General features: G+C 39.9%; 1 protein-coding gene across 1 annotated transcript in view; it reads right to left on the bottom strand.

Moving 5' to 3' along the window:
* The window catches only part of LOC111143587 (leucine rich repeat containing 8 VRAC subunit C), a 79007-nt gene extending 58979 nt beyond the window's left edge, over nucleotides 1–20028 (bottom strand). The window contains exon 1 of the mRNA XM_022497413.1: nucleotides 19979–20028. The gene's annotated coding sequence lies outside the window, so the exon portion shown is untranslated. The remainder of the gene's footprint in view (nucleotides 1–19978) is intronic.
* Between the last annotated feature and the right edge of the window lie 457 nt (nucleotides 20029–20485).

The following is a 20485-nucleotide window of genomic DNA, read 5'->3' as shown; positions in this document are numbered from 1 at the left end:
TCTAAAGTCCTTAGTCCCAAACAACTATATGCCCACAATAAAACTAATAAATAACACCCTTGTTATTAACCTTGCATGTATATATTACATCACTGAACATCGACATTCCCAGAACACGAAGTTTAGTCATGAACAGCCACATTCATCTACAAAAATAAAAAGTCATCCCCACTCACCATTTTGTTCAACCTAATGTAGTGGTTACAATGCAAATTTTACAGCCAGAAGACCTGGGTTTAAAATTTAGCCCTGTGTCAACATCTTTAAATTATGCACAGTTTGAAAAGTGCCTGGCAGTAAATATGACAATTATCAACCTCATTATTTAATTAAGAAAATATGAGCTAGGCTTCTCTCTTTGGAAGATTTTGGGTCCTCAACAATCCTATTTACTGTATGTTTCTCTATATTTACTGCTTATGGAGAGGGTCCAAAAAGTACCCCAAAATTGTGGTGTCCTTCTTAAAATGTTTATGAATTTTTTTCAAGATGGCCCAGTTTCTTCCAATCAACCATCCCAATTCCAAGTGTTACCTGTCCTTGTTGCATGGGTATATTGAAACAAACCCCATGAAAATGCCGCCCTGCCTCAATTCTTGAACCAGGTGTCTGCAAATCCAGAGGTCTCAGATGTGCAAATCTGTCAGGTCCCCCACAGCTTATTGGCTCCTGGAGCTTACTCACTCAGCACCAAGCATGTCCAGAGTATGACCTGGAGTTTTAGGAAACTCTTGAGTAGAAGGAAATCTTAAAGATAATGATAAAGTGATGATAAGGTTAACTGAGCAGTTGACCTAAGGACAAATCCTTTCCTACTGCACACCGTCAGGTGGGTAGACCTGCTTCTGTGAAGAACACACAACTTCAGAAAGGCTGTTCCTCTGACTACTGCCATCTACCAACATAGCTGCCTTTCTGGGGCCTATGGGATGGTCAACAATGTGTGCGCCTATGCTTTTTGTGCCTTCAGCTATAAGACAGCAATATCATGGTGGGAGAGAAGATCACTTATTGTCTCCCAACATCCAGTCTCTCCTTTTTACATGATAATAGGTAAGTACATGTGCCAGTCCTCCAGGGGTGACCATGTGACTTAGTCCTGGCCAGTGAAATAGAAAGAGAAAAAAATATAATCAACTCTGAGTTGTGCCCTTCAAGGCAAGGGCACTTATACCCTCTAAGTATCCTCCTCCCCAATTGCGAGTTGGGAAGAAGGCTTCGTATTCATCATCTTCAATCAGACCAGTGAGGGATACATGATACCAATGCTGGAATGTAAAGGCAAGGAGGCTGAACCTTGACATCATATACCCAGAGGATTATGTTCCCACTGGTGTGAGAGAGAAAGAAAGAATGTCCTTTCTTATTTCAGTCACTGTTAGGGATGGAGAAAGCAGAGACTCTAAGAGTATTTGCAATAATATCCTAACTCTCTAGTTGCATGGGCCAGTGCTCACGGTGGAGGAGGTGAATGCACGCCAGATGGGGAGGATGAGAAGCCATGGGATACACATGGCAGATTTTATAGGCACACTGACGTTACTCAAAGATTTTGGATTAAAAGAAAGTATTATATTGAAACCAACAAGGGTGTAGTTAAATGTACTTTTTAAAATTAAAATACAAGATAGTAAATGAAAATTGGTCCTTCAACAGAATGCTTCTAGCTCTACTCTAGATTTCTGAAATAAGCTGAAATTCTGAAAGTCTGATTTCTGAAAATCTCTTCTATCCTGTGGGAGGCTCTGATGGAAAGTGTGAAGAGTGTTAGTTGTAGAAAGAACAGTAGGCTGGAAGTTCAAGTTTCGAGACCAAACTCCACCTCTGACCACACTATATTAGACAAGTCCTACAGGCTTGGTATTTTCTCATCAATAAAAAGAGTCTCACCCCTATGTGTCCAGTCAATATACACTATTATACACACACACACACACACACACACACACACACACACACACACACTACTGGGTTTTGTGTGGGATAAAGATGATGTAGACATGACCTTGAAAGGCAATGAGATGCTAGGTTGTAATCCCGGAACAATGTTGTCTAAGTGGAAGCTTTCCTCAAAAGGCTGCTTACCATCTCAACAACCACTGGGAAGCTCTTCGGTGGATAAATTCTACAATTCACACAATACTCCTAAACAGCTTTCTATACTTCATTATTAAATGTGAAAACACTATTATAGATTACCAGCCATTTGGGGAATGCTTCCAACCTGAAATTCAGATATAAACACATAATCAACAGTGAATGAATGCACAGAAAAACCAAAAGCAGGAGAAACACACAAACAGACCCCATTTAAATGAATAACTAATATTCTCAGGGTACTAGTAGAAGATATTGTGTCCAAAAAACAAACATATCAGAAAAAACTTGGAAATTAAAAATAAGATAATAAAAAAGTCAATATATGGGTTAGATTATAATGCTGAGGAAATTCATCTTAAAGTCAAATAAAAAAGGCAAAGGGGAAGAACAAATAGATATATAGATTCCAGATCTGACAGCTAAAAGACAGAAAGTTCATAGAGTAAAAAGATAAAATGAATGCAGAACCTACCAGGGAAACAATGCAAAATTTTCCCAAACTGCAGGATATGAGACTCAATATTAAAAAAGGCTGACCAAAGTGTCCAGCAATGAATGGATATAAATACCTTGCCATCATGAGGTTTCAGAACTCAGGGATAAAGAGGTGAATCCCAAAAGCCTCTGTGGGAGAGAAGTTAGAGGATACACACAAAGAAACAAAACCCATACCAGCATGAGACTTTTCAGTGACAATACTACATACCAAAAGATAATGGTAAAAAAGAAAACCTTTAGAATTCTTAGTGAAAGTAATTGTTAATTTAGAGTTCAATATCCAGCCAAACTAACTTTCAAGTCTGAGAGTAGAATAAATAATAGATTTTTAACACTTAAAGGCTCAGAAAAGTTACTTTTATGCATTCTTTCTTTAAAAGATACTGAGGACAAAAACATACACATAGATCAATGGAATGGAATAGAGAACCCAGAAATGGACCCTCACTGCTACGGTCAACTAATCTTTGACAAAGCAGGAAAGAAATGTCCAATGGAAAAAAGACAGTCTTCAACAAATGATGTTGGGAAAACTGGACAGCCACATGCAGAAAAATGAAACGACCATATCCTTACACACATACAAAAATAGACTCAAAATGGATGAAGGACCTCAATGTGAGAAAGGAACCCATCATAATCCTTGAGGAGAACACAGCCAGCAATCTCTTTGACCTCATCCACAGCAACTTCTTCCTAGAAACATCACCAAAGGCAAGGGAAGCAAGGGCAAAAATGAACTATTGGGACTTCATCAAGATCAAAAGCTTTTGCACAGCAAAGGGAACAGTCAACAAAACCAAAATACAACTGACAGAATGGGAGAAGATATTTGCAAATGACATATCAGATAAAGTGCTAGTATCCAAAATCTATAAAGACCTTATCAAACTCAACACCCAAAGAACAAATAATCCAATCAAGAAATGGGCAGAGGACACGATCAGACATTTCTGCAAAGAAGACATCCAGATGGCCAACAGACACATGAAAAAGTGCTCCACAACACTCGGCATCAAGGAAATACAAATCAAAACCACAATGAGATACCACCTCACGCCAGTCAGAATGGTAGTTAGGAAATGACAGATGCTGGCAAGGATGCAGAGAAAGGGAAACCCACTGTTGGTGGGAATGCAAGCTGGTGCAGCCAATCTGAAAAACAGCATGGAGGTTTCTCAAAAAGTTGAAAAGTGAGCTACCCTATGACCCAGCAATTGCACTACTGGGTATTTACCCTAAAGATACAAATGTAGGGATTCAAAGGGGCATGTACACCTGAATGGTTATAGCAGCAATGTCCACAATAGCCAAACTATGGGAAGAACCTAGATGTCCATCAACAGATGAATGGATAACGAAGAGATGGTGTATATATACAATGGAATACTATGCAGCCATCAAAAGAAATGAAATCTTGCCTTTTGCAACGACATGGATGGAACTAGAGGGTATTATGCTTAGCAAAATAAGTCAATCAGAGAAAGACAATTATCATAAGATCTCCCTGATATGAGGAATTTGAGAGGCAACATGGGGAGTTTGGGGGGTAGGGAAGGAAAAAATGAAACAAGATGGGGTCAGGAGGGAGACAAACCAGAAGAGACTCTTAATCTCACAAAACAAACTGAGGGTTGCCGTGGGAGTGGGGTATGGAGAGGGTGGTTGTGTTATAGACATTGTGAAGGGTATGTGCTATGGTGAGTGCTGTTAAGTGTGTAAGCCTGACGATTCACAGGCCTGTACCCCTGGGGCAAATAATAAATTATATGTTAATAAAAATAAATAAATAAATAAATAAATAAATAAAATAAAAAGTACTGAGGGATCTAAAGGCAATTTTTAAAAATCCTTCTAAATCCCAGCTTTAAATATCCAGCTGCAGACTTGATATTTATAATTGGATGTTTAATAGATACTTCAAAATTATTAAGTCCAAATCAGAACTCTTCCTTTAACCCCCAAATCTGCTCTTCCCACAATCTTCCACATTTCAGTTCTTCTGGTTCAAAACCTGGAATTTTGACTTTATTCTCTCACAACCAGGTCCATTCTGTCCACAAAGCCTACTGGGGTCAACCTTTACATTATCTCCAGAATAGGACTATTTCTTACCACATTGACTGCTACAACCCAAGCCACCAGTGGATATCTCATGGTTTATTGCAACAGCTTCCTAACTAGTCCCTGCTTCCACTTGCCTCTTATAGTCTGGTCCATTCTCTGCCTCTTTTTCTCAAAGGGTGCCTTCTCAGGGGACCAGTAAGGTGAATACTACACATTATTTGCCTTTTAATTCTCATTTTCTCCTGAGTATACAGTGGAGTTTTCTAGAAGCTACATGACATCTGACAGTGAAGAGGCTGAACAGACCCTGATGAAACTATAAAAATGTAAACAATGTTATTATCTCTTTTTTGGAAGAAGATACAGTTATTTTCATTAAAATACATTATCTGTGTTAACTTGTGGTGGCTTCATTATTGTCATTTTAAAATAAATACTTAGTTTTAAATTCCTAATATAGTAAAATATCTACAGATATAAGACACACAAAGCTCTTTTGGGGTCTTCAATAATTTTGTAAGAGTGAAGGGCCCAAGGCCAAAAAAAATTGGCTAAGGGCTTCTCTACACTGCAGCCAGAATAATCTTTTGAAAAGTTAAGTTAGATTTTCCCCCTCATTGTTCGCAATCCTCTAACAGCTCCTCAGTTCACTCAGACTGGAAGTGGACAAAAATAAAATCTTTTAAAAAGGGTAGGGGGGCACCTGGCTGCCTCAATCAGTAGAGCATTTGACTTTTGATCTCTGGGTTGTGAGTTTGAGCCTCACATTGAGTGTTGAGATTACCTAAAATTAAACTCTTATTTAAAAAAAAAAAAAAGAAGAAGAAGAAGTGGGCAAGACACTCCCTGAGCCTACAATATCCTCTCTCTCTCTCTCTTTTTTTCTTTTTACAATATCCTCTCTTAATTACTGCTATTCTCCCCCCTCAGTGCCTTCCCTCACCCTGACCCTCTTACTGTTCTTCATCATGCCAAGGATACACCTTTAGATTCACTATTCCCTCTGCCTGGATTGCTCTTTCTTCTGATAGGGATGGCTCTCTCCCTGAGTTCAGGTCTTTGCCTTCTAAGCCATATTTTTCATTGGTTCTCTTTCCAGATATTTAAAATACTTGCAAATATTTCCTTGTCCCCTGTGGTAGTGCTACCCCTTACCTTTGCCACTCATATATTTGTTTACCTTACCCTCTCCAGCACAGAGTAAGTCCTCAGGGACAATGCTGGTTTTAATCTCCTCAAAGGATAGCAGACCTGATGACTTGTATCCAGTATGGTCTTAAATGAAAAATACATGAACTCAAGGGGTTATCTGACTAAGCCTTCAGGCAAGACCATATTCGACCCATGGCAGAGAGCCCCAATTCTACTCTATTTTTAAAGTGTCTTAAAGACCCAGGCTCTATGAAAATTTGTGTAAAGGATGATGTCTTGATGTCATCTTCATGCTGCAAGTTAATTTTTTTTTACCTCTTTTTTCATTTTAAGATTTATTTGTTTTAGAAAGAGAGAGCATGAGTGGGATGTGCAGAGGGAATGGGAGAGAGAATCTCCAGTAGACTCCATGCTCATCACGGAGCTCAATGTAGGGCTCAATCTTACAACCCTGAGATCATAACTCAAGCTGAAACCAAGAGTCAGATGCTTAACTGACTGTGCCACCCACGTGCCCTAAATTTTTACCTCTTTTGAGAAGAGATGTATAATTGCTCTTCATGTTCAGTTGGAGTCCCCTTTATACCCATGGAAGTAATTGTTAGATTTCTCCTTGTCATCCTCATCTTAGCTGGAACATCCAATTCCTTTCATTTTTTCCACATAGATTCAGTTTTTCAATGCTTTAATCCTCTTTGTGATGGTCTTCTGACTCCCTTCCAAATTTTTCATCTTCCTATTTATTTATGTAGTCCCAAATTAAACTGTAAGAGTTAGTGTGGCATCAAAGGTTCCTAAAGCCTACTTTTCTTTTACTGCATCCCAGTGTATGCTTTTAAAATACACAATACATTGCCTTGTAAAAGAAAAACTGTTCCTAATCTGTTTCTATGATATAAGTTGCAACCTCTTTCCAGAAAGAAATGTGCTCTCAATACAACCTCAAGTAACTGATTCTCATGAACTTTAATGACATTAAGACTTGTTCTGGGAAGTTACCACCCACACAGTTGACCAACTGTCAACCAAGTTTAGTGCCCTTTAACAAATATTATTTTCTTTTGATGTCAAATCTAATGCTTTTCTAACCATTCTGTTTTCCCACAAAATGTCCCTATCAAGAGCAAATCTTTAAATTATAGCCAACAAGAAAGCTTTTCTTTTACAGGAAGTTGGTTATAGAACTTTGATACATACTAACAACAAAGTTGTATTTTTTTTTTTTTAAGTGCAGGTATAAGTATCTTGTTCTAAAAAGGGAGAGATAGTAAATATTTAGGATTTACAGGTCACATATAGTCTATGTTGCATATTCTTTTAAAAAAAATTTAAACAACCCTTCACAAACGTAAAAACCAATTTCAGCAAGTGGGCCAGATAAAAAACAGGTTGCAGACCCAAACTACGTGGGTCACAGTTTGCCAATGCCTAGTGTAATGATTCTTGAAGGTTCAATGGAGACTCACTCAGCTCAGAAGAGGCAGAGCTGGAAGTAGCCTCTGGATTAAGAGACTTCATGACATGCATACTATTGACATGCTTTGTGTTTCTCTTCCTGAGCCTTGGAGTTTTTGCTGGTTTATGGCAATTTGAGCACTTGAATGCCCAAGTCTACTGGCCATCTGAATGGATTCTCATTCTACTGGGCTTAGATGACTTGCCATCCAAGTTGAGAGCTTGGAGAGCAGTCTAGGCCCTACGAAGTGGTTGAACATGGGGTTGAAGTTCAAATAGAACTCCTTCCCAGAACGAGGTTAAAGAGGTACACTGACATCTGAGAGACATAAAGGACTCCCAAGGAGTCAAGTGTAGAACCCAAAGTTTCTGTCCCATGTTTTAAGGATTTCCATGGCCAGTGTTTTGTATTTGACATATTCCATGGCTAAATGTCTGTTACTTTACTAAGAAACAGTCAAAGCCCTTAAAAAGAAAATTTAGGGTGAGCAAAAGTATGCATTATTAAGAAAAAATTACCCAAAACTTGGAAACGAGACAAAGGGAAGGCAGTACGCCATTTTGATGTAATACTAAAGACCTGTTTGACAGGCTCACCCAAAGATTTAGAGAAATATAACTTTCTTGGACTTGCTAAATATTGCTGATTAAATTCCAGACTTGTACATTTTTTTCCCAGTATAAAAGAAAATCCCAAATATTGTTTATTTTTCATGGCCCTGAAGGACATTACCTAGTTTTTCTATATCACCTAGCAATGTTATTCTAAGATTCTTTTTTCAGATAGTTTCTTGAATGCTCTTTGAACCAGATGGATTCTTTATTAAGAGCTTGAATAAATCCTTAACATGTTCATTCTATATTAAGAGTCACATTCAACTTTTTGAAAATTATCCTTTGACAACATTCATAGAAGTCTTAAGTTTTCTGTGTTTTGCTTGTGGTCGGAATGTGTAGATATTTGCATCTGTCTAACCGTGAAAATTGTACATAGGAATTTTTTTCAGAGGTTTTCTGTTCATTCGCCTGTGTTTGGAAGCGGTTATTTATAGTATTCTGTTTTTATGGTGAGTGAGTCCCTTGAGCCCCTTCTAGACCTTTAGCTTCCTTCCCACTTGCTTAGGACACCTCTAAGAATGAAGGTTAAGTGGTTGCAGGAGTTTGTCTCTTGTGTGTTAGGAGAATACTTCCTTAAACAAACAGATTCACTTTGAAAAGAAGGGAAAAGGGAAATCTGTCTAGGTGATTTTACAAGGGTGTGGGGAGAAAGGGTTAAGGTAAATTTCTGCCAGCTCTTGGTCTGACAGTGAATTAGAAGAATAGTGTGAAATAGACTGAAACAGATCCAATTTATCAAGACAGCCTCTCTATCACCATCCCAGGCAAAAGAGCAGTACCTGAAAGAAATTTTAACCAATAAGAAAAATTTTAATTTTATAGGTGACTTTACCCCTTTCCAGAGGGAAACTAACAAGACAGTAGACTTTCAAATGAATGGAGTTCACATTTTCTAGGCAGAAGCTAATACACACTTATTTCTAGAGTAAGGGGTATGAAAAATATCCCTCCTCCACCATACAACAAAAAGGGGGAAAATGCACAGAAGTTTGGCATTAACCGGTGGTGTTCAGTTCCTAAGGATCAGGGATCCAAAAATATAAAAATAGCTATAGAGTTAGCCCTCAGTCGTGCTTTCTATATTTCTTTTTTCTTTCCTAAGATTTTATTTATTTTTGAGAAAGATGGAGAACATGAGCAGGGGGACGGGTAGAGAGAATCCCAAGCAGACTCTCTTCTGAGCACAGAGCCCAATGTGGGGCTTGATCCCAGGACCACGAGACTGTGATCTGAGGTGGAATCAAGAGTTGGATGCTCAACCAGCTGAGCCACATAGGTGCCTCCTTTTCTGTATTTCTTAACCAGAATTTTTAATCCAAAATTTAAAGAGATCTAGCGGTGCTTTAATAGTACTTTGCAAACTGTGGTTGAAGTATACTAAAATTCAAAGTTCAATGGATATTCCTAAAGATGAATACTTGGACAAGTTAAACTATTTTTTTTTTTAATGAAAATTAGTGAATTTAATATCTCAGCCCTGATTTTATTCTAGTTTGGGACATGATGCAAAAATTATACCTCATTTACATCAAACTCACCTCAAAATTTGAGACACAAAGTTATACATGACCCAGCAATTCCATTTCTACATAAATCTATCCAACAGAGAAATGAAAACATATGTCACCCAAAAACTTGTATTCAAACATTCATGAGACCATTACCTAAACATTCATCAACTGATAAATGGATAAAGAAAATATGGTACATCCATACAATAAAATATTATTTGGCAATAAAAAGGCATGGAGTACTGATACATACCACAACATGGATAAACCTCAAATGGATGCCAAGTGAAGAAGCCAGTCACAAAAGACCATGTACTGTAGGATACCATTCACATGAAATGTCTGGAATAGGCAAATCTATAGATACAGAAAACAGATTGATGGCTGCCTAGAGCTTGGGAGGAGGGAGAGTGGGGGGGCATGGTGGGGAGGGACAGCTAATGGGTACAGGTTTCTTTTTGGGGTGACAAAAATGTAAATTAGATTATGGTGAGGAATTCTGTAATTATACTAACAGACACTGAATTGTATCCTTTAAGCTAAGTGTTATAGTATGGAAATTATATCTCAGTAAAGCAGTTAAAATGCATTTTAGCTTATGCATGACTGATCTGTTCTCTGATAAGATGCATATTTAATTGGAAGTTACTAAATTCCTTGTATTTATATCATAGGTCAGATCATTATTTACACTAAAAATTTAAGTGTTTGTAGATATGTTCAACAAAATTGAATTACAGCTAGTATGTTTTTTTAATGGTGGTTATAAATTTAGGCAATGCTGCAGTAAAGTGAAACTGTGGAATGTCATATTTATTTGACAGATTTTTAATATGAATAGGAATCATACTATTCTCAAAGATTTTATCTCTTTATTTATTTATTTATTTTTAAAGATTTTATCTATTCATTTGACAGACAAAGATCACAAGTAGGCAGAGAGGCAGGCAGAGAGAGAGGAAGGGAAGCAGGCTCCCTGCTGAGCTGAGAGCCCGATGTGGGGCTTGATGCCAGGACCCTGGGATCATGACCTGAGCCGAAGGCAGAGGCTTTAACCCACTGAGCCACCCAGGCGCTCCTATCTCTTTATTTAAAGAGAGAGAGCCTGTACACACATGGGGGGATGGGCAAAGGGGGAGAGAGAGAGAGAGAATCTCATGCAGACTCTGGGCTGAGAATGGAGCCCCATTTGGGGCTTGATCTCACAACCCCAAGATCATGACCTGAGCTGAAATCAAGAGTTGGATGCTTAACTGACTGAGCCACCCAGACACCCTCATACTATTTTTAAATGGCAGTGTAAATTGTAATTCAAGATAATTAATTTTAAAGCTTGGGACTAATATTAAAATTAGATAATGAATGAATAATCTTTGACAAAATACTATCAAGGAATAGTTTAAATTTACATATCATAAATACAAACATTATCTGTTCTTCATAACACTCAAAGAAGGTCATAATCATTTTATAACATGCTCTATAAAATTAATTTTATCTTAAAAAGTAAAGTTTTTATTTAATTTTATTTTAAATACTATTTAATTTAATTTTAAATACTGTCATCCACTATGGCTTAGCTTAGCTTATGTGATTTATCCGAAAAATAACACATACTGAGATAAAATTACTTCTTAAAGTATCTTAATAGAATAAATAACTAATAAAATAAATAACTTAATAGAATAAATAACTCAAAATAACCTTTGAGATGGACTTTTATCAATGTGAGGCTGTAAAATTATTTACTTATATATCCTACCCAGGTAGCAAAAGTTATTTTTGTCTTTACCCAACCCAATGTGTTCTTTCAAAAGAAGCAATTAGGTTTTGTGCTTTTTTAAATAAATTTTATTTATTTGAGAGAGAGAGAGAAAACAAGAGAGCACAAGCAGGGGGAACGACAGAAGGAGAGGGAGAAGCAGGCTCCCCGCTGAGCAGGGAGCCCCATGTGGGGCTCCATCCCAGGATGACCTGAGCCAAAGGCAGATGCTTAACTGACTGAGCCACCCAGTTGCCCCAGCTTTTTTGTTTTTATACTGTTTTTTGGAATTGAAATTGTAAATATATGAAAGTCAACAAGCAGAATAATTAGAGATTCCTGACCTCTAGAGAAATTAGAATTCTGACTTTTTAAAATAGACTTATTTAAGTGGTTAGTAGTTTAAGTGGTTTATTTAAGTGGTTAGTATTTAAGTGGTTAGTAGTTAATGCAACAACCAACAATATGGCCTTATCTTATCATTGGACATCTATATTTTTCTCTGACAACATTTTACAATGTTGTCTTAAGATTATGTTCCAAATTTGGAGCAATACAGACAGGAGATTTTTTTATACTCAGAATATATCTGATATACACTAGACAGTCTCTAGGTAGCATCAAAGGTTTCCTCCCTCTCCTATAATCCAGAACATGGCATTCATAAGTAAAAGAGAAGGCTGGAGATCATTAGTTTTAATTGATTTGCTCCCTAATTCCTTAATTAGGTCAATAGTAGGCTCCTCTGTTTATTGTAATCACATTATGGGGAAAGCTGTCATGTGGGGGGAAAAAAGCTACTAGACAAAATGTTATTAATGTGATTACATTTTTAGGATACACTCTTGGGACAAGTAAAATCTTCTACACGTTTATGTACAAGGATTGACTGAAATAATGACTGTCAACATATTTACTTCTAAGTTTTTTTGGGTAAATTTTAAATACCTGCAGGTCAGTTAGAGATTAGTGAGGCACTTATTATTAATTGCTGCTTTGTAGATTCCTTAGTATATGATATCCTAATTTCTAATCACAAAGTTTATAAGGAGAGACACTTTTACTTCACCCTTTCTCATCTTTATGTCTTAATTTTTTCATCCTTACTGCACAGGCTAGCCTCCTGTATAATGTGGAATGGGGATTAGGCTTGTCCTTGGAAACCAGCTACCAAGCCACTCAGTTAACTGCCAACTGTTACTCCACAGTCTAATAACCTTCAACCCACATTCTTTATCTAGTCTCATAATGATGTCTAACCATCCATTACTTTTATAAGATGTTCCTAGTAAGAATGAATTTTCAAACTGTCTTACCAGAAAACTTTTCTCTTATATGTCAGACTGGAATAGAACTTTAACGTATGCTCATAAATAAATGATTTGTCTAGGAAGTTTTTCTAACAGTCTATTCAGTCTACTAGTCATCTGGCACCATTTCCTTAGGAATGAATTTGCTTTTGCCCTCATGCTGGTTAGTCTTTCTCCATCTTGGATTTCATTCATTTACTCATTCAACAAATATTTATTGATCCTTTGCTACATATGAGGCACTATTCTAAATACTAGTGATACAGAAATGAACATATTCAAACAAACTAGAAAGTTGTGTGTGCTGGAGAGTATTTCCCAACTTTGCTGATAAGAACATTATCCTAGAGCTAATGTCAAGGGAGATAATACAAATTAGCCTTGGAGTGTTTTTCTAATGAAGCTATTTTCATAGTTATTTAGAAAAATCAAGGTGTTATTAGCTTAAGAATCTTCTATAATACTTTTCCGGAAGTTGGATTTATTGGTTATATTTCCCATTAAAAAAAAAAAAAAGATAGTTGAACCTTTAAAAAAAAAAAAAAACTATTTATTTATTTCAGAGAGAGAGAGAGAGCATGAGCAAGGAATAGGGCAGAGGGAGGAGAAGAAGTTTCCTTACCAAGCAGGGAGCCTGAGATCATGACCTGAGCTGAAGGCAGACAGATGCTTAACTGACTGAGCCACCCAGGCACCCCCTGAACCTTTTCCTAATTTTCATAAACCTCAACAATATTTGAGAAAGAGTACTTAATAATTTTTGTTGGTTTGATAAGTTCTTCAAGTACACAGAATGAAATCACAGGACTCCTGAGTTTTCATTCATTTAGCTTATTTAGTGACTTTTGCCTCAGATATATTTTATGTAATGCTAGCCCCTAATTTCCAATCACATATAGAAATATTTCCCTGTACATATTTCATGACCCTATTAAGAAGGATAACTTCTAGTTACACTATCAAATTTCATAATCAGAATTTAAAATAACAGAAAGGGAGAAGGATACACTCCAAACTGGTAGCTTAGAAATGTTACTGTAACATCTATCAGTAAATATTTATCCCACAACTGTCTTGAGCAGCTATGTCCAGACTCCGTGTAAGTGCTGTGGGTACAGAACTGAACAAGACAGATACAGTCTCTGCCCTCAGGGAGGTTTCAGTGCAGCTCCAAAAATGATAAAGGAAAGATGCTGAAAAACAATTACTGGAGGTTTGACAGTGAAGGAAAGGAAAAAGAACAATATAGTTAAAACAAAAGCTGGAGGAGACGAGGATGAGCTCTTTGCAGGGAAGGGACCGTGCCAGGGCTGATGGGCTCCAAATGCTGAAAGAAGTCAATATACAAAAAAGCCAAGCTCTTCTAATGCTTGCAGCTCCTGAGACTGGACACCAGAAGCCCAGCCTTATGCTCCCTAGGGAACTGGAGTAAGGAACAGAACATGAAAAAGCAAAGAATGACATCACAGCCCCACTCCCCTGCAAATATCTACTTGTTACGAACTGAAATCTCTTTGGAAGGGAACGTAGTATTTCATAAGTATAAATAAATGGCTTAAAATACAAATGCTCTATTAAAGACAAACTAATTTATGCTCATGTATAAATGACCGGATACAAGAATGAATAGTGAATAGCAGAGCCTTCCCAGCATAACATAAGTAAATAAAGGGTATTGAGCATTTAAAGTCTGGGGAGGGCTTCCTATCCAGGAAAGAAAAGAGTGCAGGTAGAGGGGGCTTTGGAAGATAACTTTATAAATTTAATAATTTTGCCAAGGGAGAACTGGGACAACAAGAAGCCTTATTTTTTTTACAAGTATATTTCAGCTTAAGAGCCGATAGAGTATGCTTCTCTTTATAAAGGCAAAAAAAGAAAAGAACAATCTAATTCCAGAGAATTTGTGAATTAAGTTACAATACACAGTCATACAAATACATATACTGACTTTTCTTTATGTCTATAGTTCTGGCCCTTTTGTGATTTTCGGGCATAATATAGAACCATGCCACAGCATATGTTCTCAACTGGGGGGCAATCTAGTCGCTGTCAAAAATCAGTTTTGAAAGGCAGGGTAAAAAAAAAAAATCTTAAATAATTGTTTGTAGCCTGCCAAAAGGCCACAGTTCATGAACAGATATACAGCATATCTGCAATATTACAATTTATCTAAAAAAAAAAAAAAAAACTCATGGAGGGAGAGTAATAATGAAAAAAAAAAAAAAAGATTGGAAACACTTTTCTATGAGCTCCATTATGTTCTCCCTAGTGTTTCAAGCATTCAGGCAGTTTTATGGCTTAGCCAAAATAGCTCCTCTTTGCTCTACCTTCCGGCCCTTCTCCAACAGAATAGCTCTGGTTCTTCCCAGTTCTTAGAAGAGTTCTTCAAACAACATATATTTCTGGATTCCTTTGACTCAAAATACTTCAGTCATCTGAAACATCTTCAGATACTTCCCTAAGCTTTAAGGCATCTTTCTTAAAAATGATTTCTGAATTTTGCCGGTTGCCCCTTTTCGAAATCCTATTGATTTTCTGAATCCACATTACCATTTCTCTACCAGCTGCCATTCACAATTTGATACACCACAGACTACAGATCCATATTTTATTTTATTCTATTTATTTGATTTTTTAAAAGATTTTTTATTTTTATTCACTTGAGAGAGAAAGAGAGAGAAAGCGCATGAGTAGGAGCACGAGAGCAGAGGGAGAGGGAGAAGCAGACTCCCCATTGAGCAGAGAACCTGATGCAGGACCCTTGGATCATGAGCTGAGCCAAAGGCAGATGCCTAATCAACTGAGCCACCCAGGAGCCCCTAAAGAACCATATTTTAGAGGAATACCCATCTAACACCATAAAGTGATCCTAAATTCACTCCCAGAACTTGTCAGTGTGTTACACTTCTAAGCAGATAGCCCAGATTTTCTATTGAAGAGTTCAGTCATTCTCTATTCCTGATAATTAGGAAACTTTCAATATGTTCCTGCCAAACTATCTACTGTAAGCAAACCTCTGAGATTATCCTCTTGTCTTTCTGGGCCAGCCCAGGCAGCAAAGGAGAATATATTAAGGTACTGGGCGTTTGAGGCCACCCTAGTTCCTCTCCTCTCCTGCCTATCTTGCCTCACAGTGTCTTTCCTATTTCTACACTCCAGGAATACCATCTATCTAGCAGGCCTCAGTCATATACTATTGTAGTTGTGCTTCATTTCTGTTACCACTTCCATTTTTCCCACCTCTCATATTTGTGGGAAATGGTCTGCGTCTTCTCCCTGTGCTGATTCTCTCATGAAGGTCACTTCTGGTTGCAGTCTCTGCACTGTGCCATGGTTAGTCCTATTACCAACCAAAGGGGTTTGAAATCCTCCTTGCTCATTACCTCAACCTTCTCTCAAGGCAGGTATTCCTTTCCCTCGGGTAAATCCTACTCCTAATTAAAGAAATCCATCTGGACCACTGGAAATACCAAACTACTCAAATACTGTTGATGGGCTCAGTACTTGCAAAATTAATGAGTTTTCTATACCACCACAGGAGCCATTTATTAATGAAACATAGCTATCTTATCTGGTCCCAAATGGCCAAGCCTTTAAGAAGTATGATCTTCCAGGGATGTCTGAGTTGCTCAGTCAGTTAAGCAACAGACTCTTGATTTCAGCTCAGAAAAATTCCCTTGCCCTCAAAGAGTCTGTACACTCTTTGAGGGCAAGGGAATTTTTCTGCTAGTGGTGATCTGGTCAGGGGTGAGGTATGTGGTGGGAAGATAGTGGGATTGTCATGGTGCCTTGGGTGATAAGCAAGGCTGAGAAATCAGAAGACACAGAAAACAGGAAAGTGTGTTTGCCAAAAATTACAAATTCCAACTCACTGAAGTATGGCTAATAAAGTTCTAAAAAAAAATGCAGAGTGGAGCAAATGAAAAACTATGTAAGGTGAGTAAATGTTTGTAAGTCAGGACTACAAAAAAGGATGTGATTCAAAAGTTAAAGATGCTAGAGACTAGATTAGACCTTTGTCTAGCCATATGAAGAATGAATCACTGATAGCAATGACTAATCACTATATGCATGTAAAATATAGATGGAACAAAATCCAGCAGCAATTTTCTTCAGTACTGGGATACAGGGGTGCTAATCCCTACCATTTACAGAACACCTAGTAGGTGACAGGAGCTGTCCTTTATATGGATTGTTACATTTAGTCCGGATAACACTCCAACTAAGTAGGTTTTATTAACTCCATTTTATGTCAGGAAATGGGCTCAGGAAAGTTCCACGGCAGGAATTAGTTTACACTCCTACTGGACAGTAAAGCCAAAATCTAATACCAGCTTTTCCCATCTTGAGACCATGCTCTTTCCCCCATGCCAACATAGCCTGATTTATATTTTAAGAGAAATGAAGTCCATTCAAAGATACCTTTAGGGGCGCCTGGGTGGCTCAGTGGGTTAAGCCACTGCCTTCGGCTCAGGTCATGGTCCCAGGGTCCTGGGATCGAGCCCCGCATCGGGTTCTCTGCTCAGCAGGGAGCCGCTTCCTCCTCTCTCTCTGCCTGTCTCTCTGCCTACTTGTGATCTCTGTCTGTCAGATAAATAAATAAAATCTTAAAAAAAAAAAAAGATACCTTTATAGTCATGTCACCCTCATTGGTTGCAAATATGCTTTCATCAGTGATCTCGGGCTGGAGATACAGCCAGCACTCCAGGGACTGAGTATAAAACCTTGCGAGTGTAATGGAGCCTATGAGACCGTCACTGTCATGTGGATGAGAACAGCTGATGAAAAAAAGTGAAATGTCCATTAGGTTAAGTTCTTAATCTGTCATTTAATGGAAATCAGTGGCAAGAAGAGGGGTTTAGGAAATCGATGGCCCTGATTCCAGATGTGAATTCTGCTATATACTAGTTCCATGGAAAACCTTGGACAGGTGATTCTACTTCTTTAATCTCAGCTTCTTCACAGAGTCATTACAGCAAGCTAACAATACATTTTTGTAGAAAAAAAGATAGGCAGCTTTGGATAACAAAAAAAAATACATCAATAAGGCTAAAGAGGCTTGGCCTCATTCAGGCATTAAGCTAGCTATCTTGTCTTGGGCAAGTCACAAACTCTGACCCTCTTTCTTCTGTAAAAAGTTGATGGCACCATCTACTTTAAGGATTTGTTTTATGGGGGCGCCTGGGTGGCTCAGTGGGTTAAAGCCTCTGCCTTTGGCTCAGGTCATGACCTCAGGGTCCTGGGATGGAGCCTCGCATATTCTGCTCAGCGGGGAGCCTGTTTCCCTCTCACTCTCTGCCTAGTTGTGATCTCGCTGTCAAATAAATAAATAAAATCTTAAAAAAAAAAAAAAGAATTTGTTTTATGAATCTAAGTGTAATGTAGGTTAGGTACCTACAGTGCTCGGCTATATAATAACAATGTACCCACCATATTAAATCATTAACACAATGCTTGGCAAAATTTGTATAACTTTCCACCCCATTTGTTTTACACTTGGGCTCTATTACAATGTTCCTGGTGACTATAACTTAAAAATACAACAGACTATTGGAAAATCGTAACAGCAATTTGGTAAAAATTAGACACCTTAGGCATTTAAAAAATTGCTAACCTTGTATTGTTTTTAAAAGTTAAAATTTACATAAATGGAAAATTATTCATTCTTTTATACTCCCTCATATTTTTTTCCACTAAAAGCATTTTCTTCTAAAAGCATTCCATTAAACAAAGTGCTTAGTCAATCCGAGAAATAAAAGATTAGTACCATTAACAAAGACTTTGATAATTTTATTACTAAGAAAATTGTTAAACATGCTTGCTGTCTCTGATAGCACTGTTGAAGTGGTAGGAACCATCTGTGGACAATCCATTATGTGAACCATGAAAAGTAGCCATCCTTGCAAAGCTGGTCCCCAACTGCCCCTCAAAAGCAAACAAACAAACTGATCTCAACAGTGTATTTAAATTAATCACTCCAACGTAAAGTAAGTCAGGGTTACACCCCTGGTCTTTCCTAATTAAGCAATTCAGAAGAAATACAAATATCATAGATTAGAGCTGTATACACCTAATGGGTTATCTATATCCACATGCCCAACACACGGTTTATGAATCTGAGCAAATTTGGGGAAGTTAAATCTACATTTTGGGTTTACACAAATCGTTAAAAAATTTAAAAACGTACACACGTATAAAGTTCCTTGGTTCTAGCGATTTTGCAGTGTTGGCCCAAGCAAGGGGGTTACCATCACTTTGCCTCCTTTCCCATCTAGATGGCATCTTATTGACTAGTCCATGAAGAAGCCTCACAGATGCCTTAGGAAAGCACTCCATACCTGTCCGTAAATGTGCCCGTGGGTCGAACCTCCATTTCTTACATTATAAGAAGTATGTGAATAAAATAAGACTGCCATTTTTTTTATCTATTCCTCCCCCATAAAGCTACAATAAATAGGGCCACTCAACCCTCCCTTTGCCCAACGCCAGCACTCCCACAAATATGACTGGTTCTTATTTTTTACTTTAAGGAGGATGGGGACTTGCAAGTGTTTACCTAACGGGTTTGCTGAGTTTCAAATGTTTAAAAAGAATTTGAAACCAAGTGAAGTTTGATCTTCACACTCTGAAATACCCGTCCTGGGATGTGGGCTAGGTGTCTGTGGTTATTCAGAGCTAGGTACCGTGCGAGCTTTTGAAGGAACTGTAATCTGATGTACACCGGCAGGCGTGGGGTGGGGGAGGGAAGAACTGGCTGGGGAGAAAAGAATAGAATTAGCGTCTACAGGAGCACATCCCAAGGTTCCGGAGTTGCTAACTCCATCCCTAGGCATCTCGCTGCTTGGAACCAGCTGGAAAGGGAAAGACCGGCGACTCTGGGTTTGGGTTGAAGGTGGCAGTCCTGGTCTCAACCGCCGGCCTAGACACCTGGCTTCTGGGGCTCTCCCGACCCGGCTAAACCCTCTCTCCCCTCCGGTCCTGCAAAGGGGCAGGCACGGCGCTCCGGTTCCCGTCGGAGACCATCAAATTCCTCTCCCCCCGAAAGTGCTAACTTCAGGGACTCGGGGGTACAAAGGGAGAGCAGACCAGGAGGGACAGGCCGTGGGGTCTCACCGGGTTATCAGGTAGGGAAGAAGGACGAGCGCCCCGGCGGTGGCCACCTTTTCTCCTCGTCCTCCACCCCCCAATCCCTCCCACCCCCCACCAAGTCCGCAGAACCTGCGGCTGCCGCGCGGTGCTCCGCGCCAGGCTGGGGTCCCCGGCCCCGACGCTGGGGCTGGCTTGGGATGGGTGGGGTAGGGGCTGGCGGGTCCCAAAGCCCCAATAGCGCGTGGCTGCAAGGACCAAACACTGGGCAGGCGACCACCTTCCGCCCGCCCGAGAGCGGGAGCAGGCAGGGCGCGAGCGAGGCGGGGCGAGCAGTGGCTCCCGCGCACCTAGCGGACCCAGCCCGGTGGTCCTCGGCGGGCCACCCCTCTCCATCCCTCGGCGGTCCCCGCCCTTACCTCTGGGCGCGAGGGTGCCGGCGGGGAGGGTGCTGGGGAGCGGCGAGCTGTCTCCCTGTCCGGCTCAGCGGCGGCCAGCGACAGCGGGGTCGTCGGTGGGGCCGCTGCTCATGGCGTGTGGCTCCCGGAGCACTGCGGCCGCGGCTACCGCGGCGCCTTCCTCCTCGTCCTCTTCGCGGGCTCCGAGCCGGGACGCAGCTACCGCCCCAGCCCCGCAGCCCTCCTCCCCTCCGCCTCCCCGGCCGCGGACAGAGCCGCCTCCAGCGCCGCCCCGCGCGCAGCCGGGCCAGCGGCAGCCAGCGCCGCCCAGCGCCCGGCCCCGGGGTCGCCGCTGCCGCCGCCCGCCCGCCCCGCGGTCCCAGCCCCGCTGTGACGCAGGCCGCGGTGCCCGGGAACTTCCTCCTCTGCGGAGATCACCCCGCGCCCGGACTGGCCGGCGAGGCTGCCGCTGGCCGCCGGAGGCTTTCCCCTGGATGTGGAAAACGAACCCTCCCGCGCTTCCCGGCG

The sequence above is a fragment of the Enhydra lutris genome, unplaced genomic scaffold (assembly GCF_002288905.1).
Source record: "Enhydra lutris kenyoni isolate GAN:26980312 unplaced genomic scaffold, ASM228890v2 scaffoldscaffold9, whole genome shotgun sequence".
NCBI lineage: Eukaryota > Metazoa > Chordata > Mammalia > Carnivora > Mustelidae > Enhydra > Enhydra lutris.
This window is presented reverse-complemented; position numbering and strand designations above follow the sequence as displayed.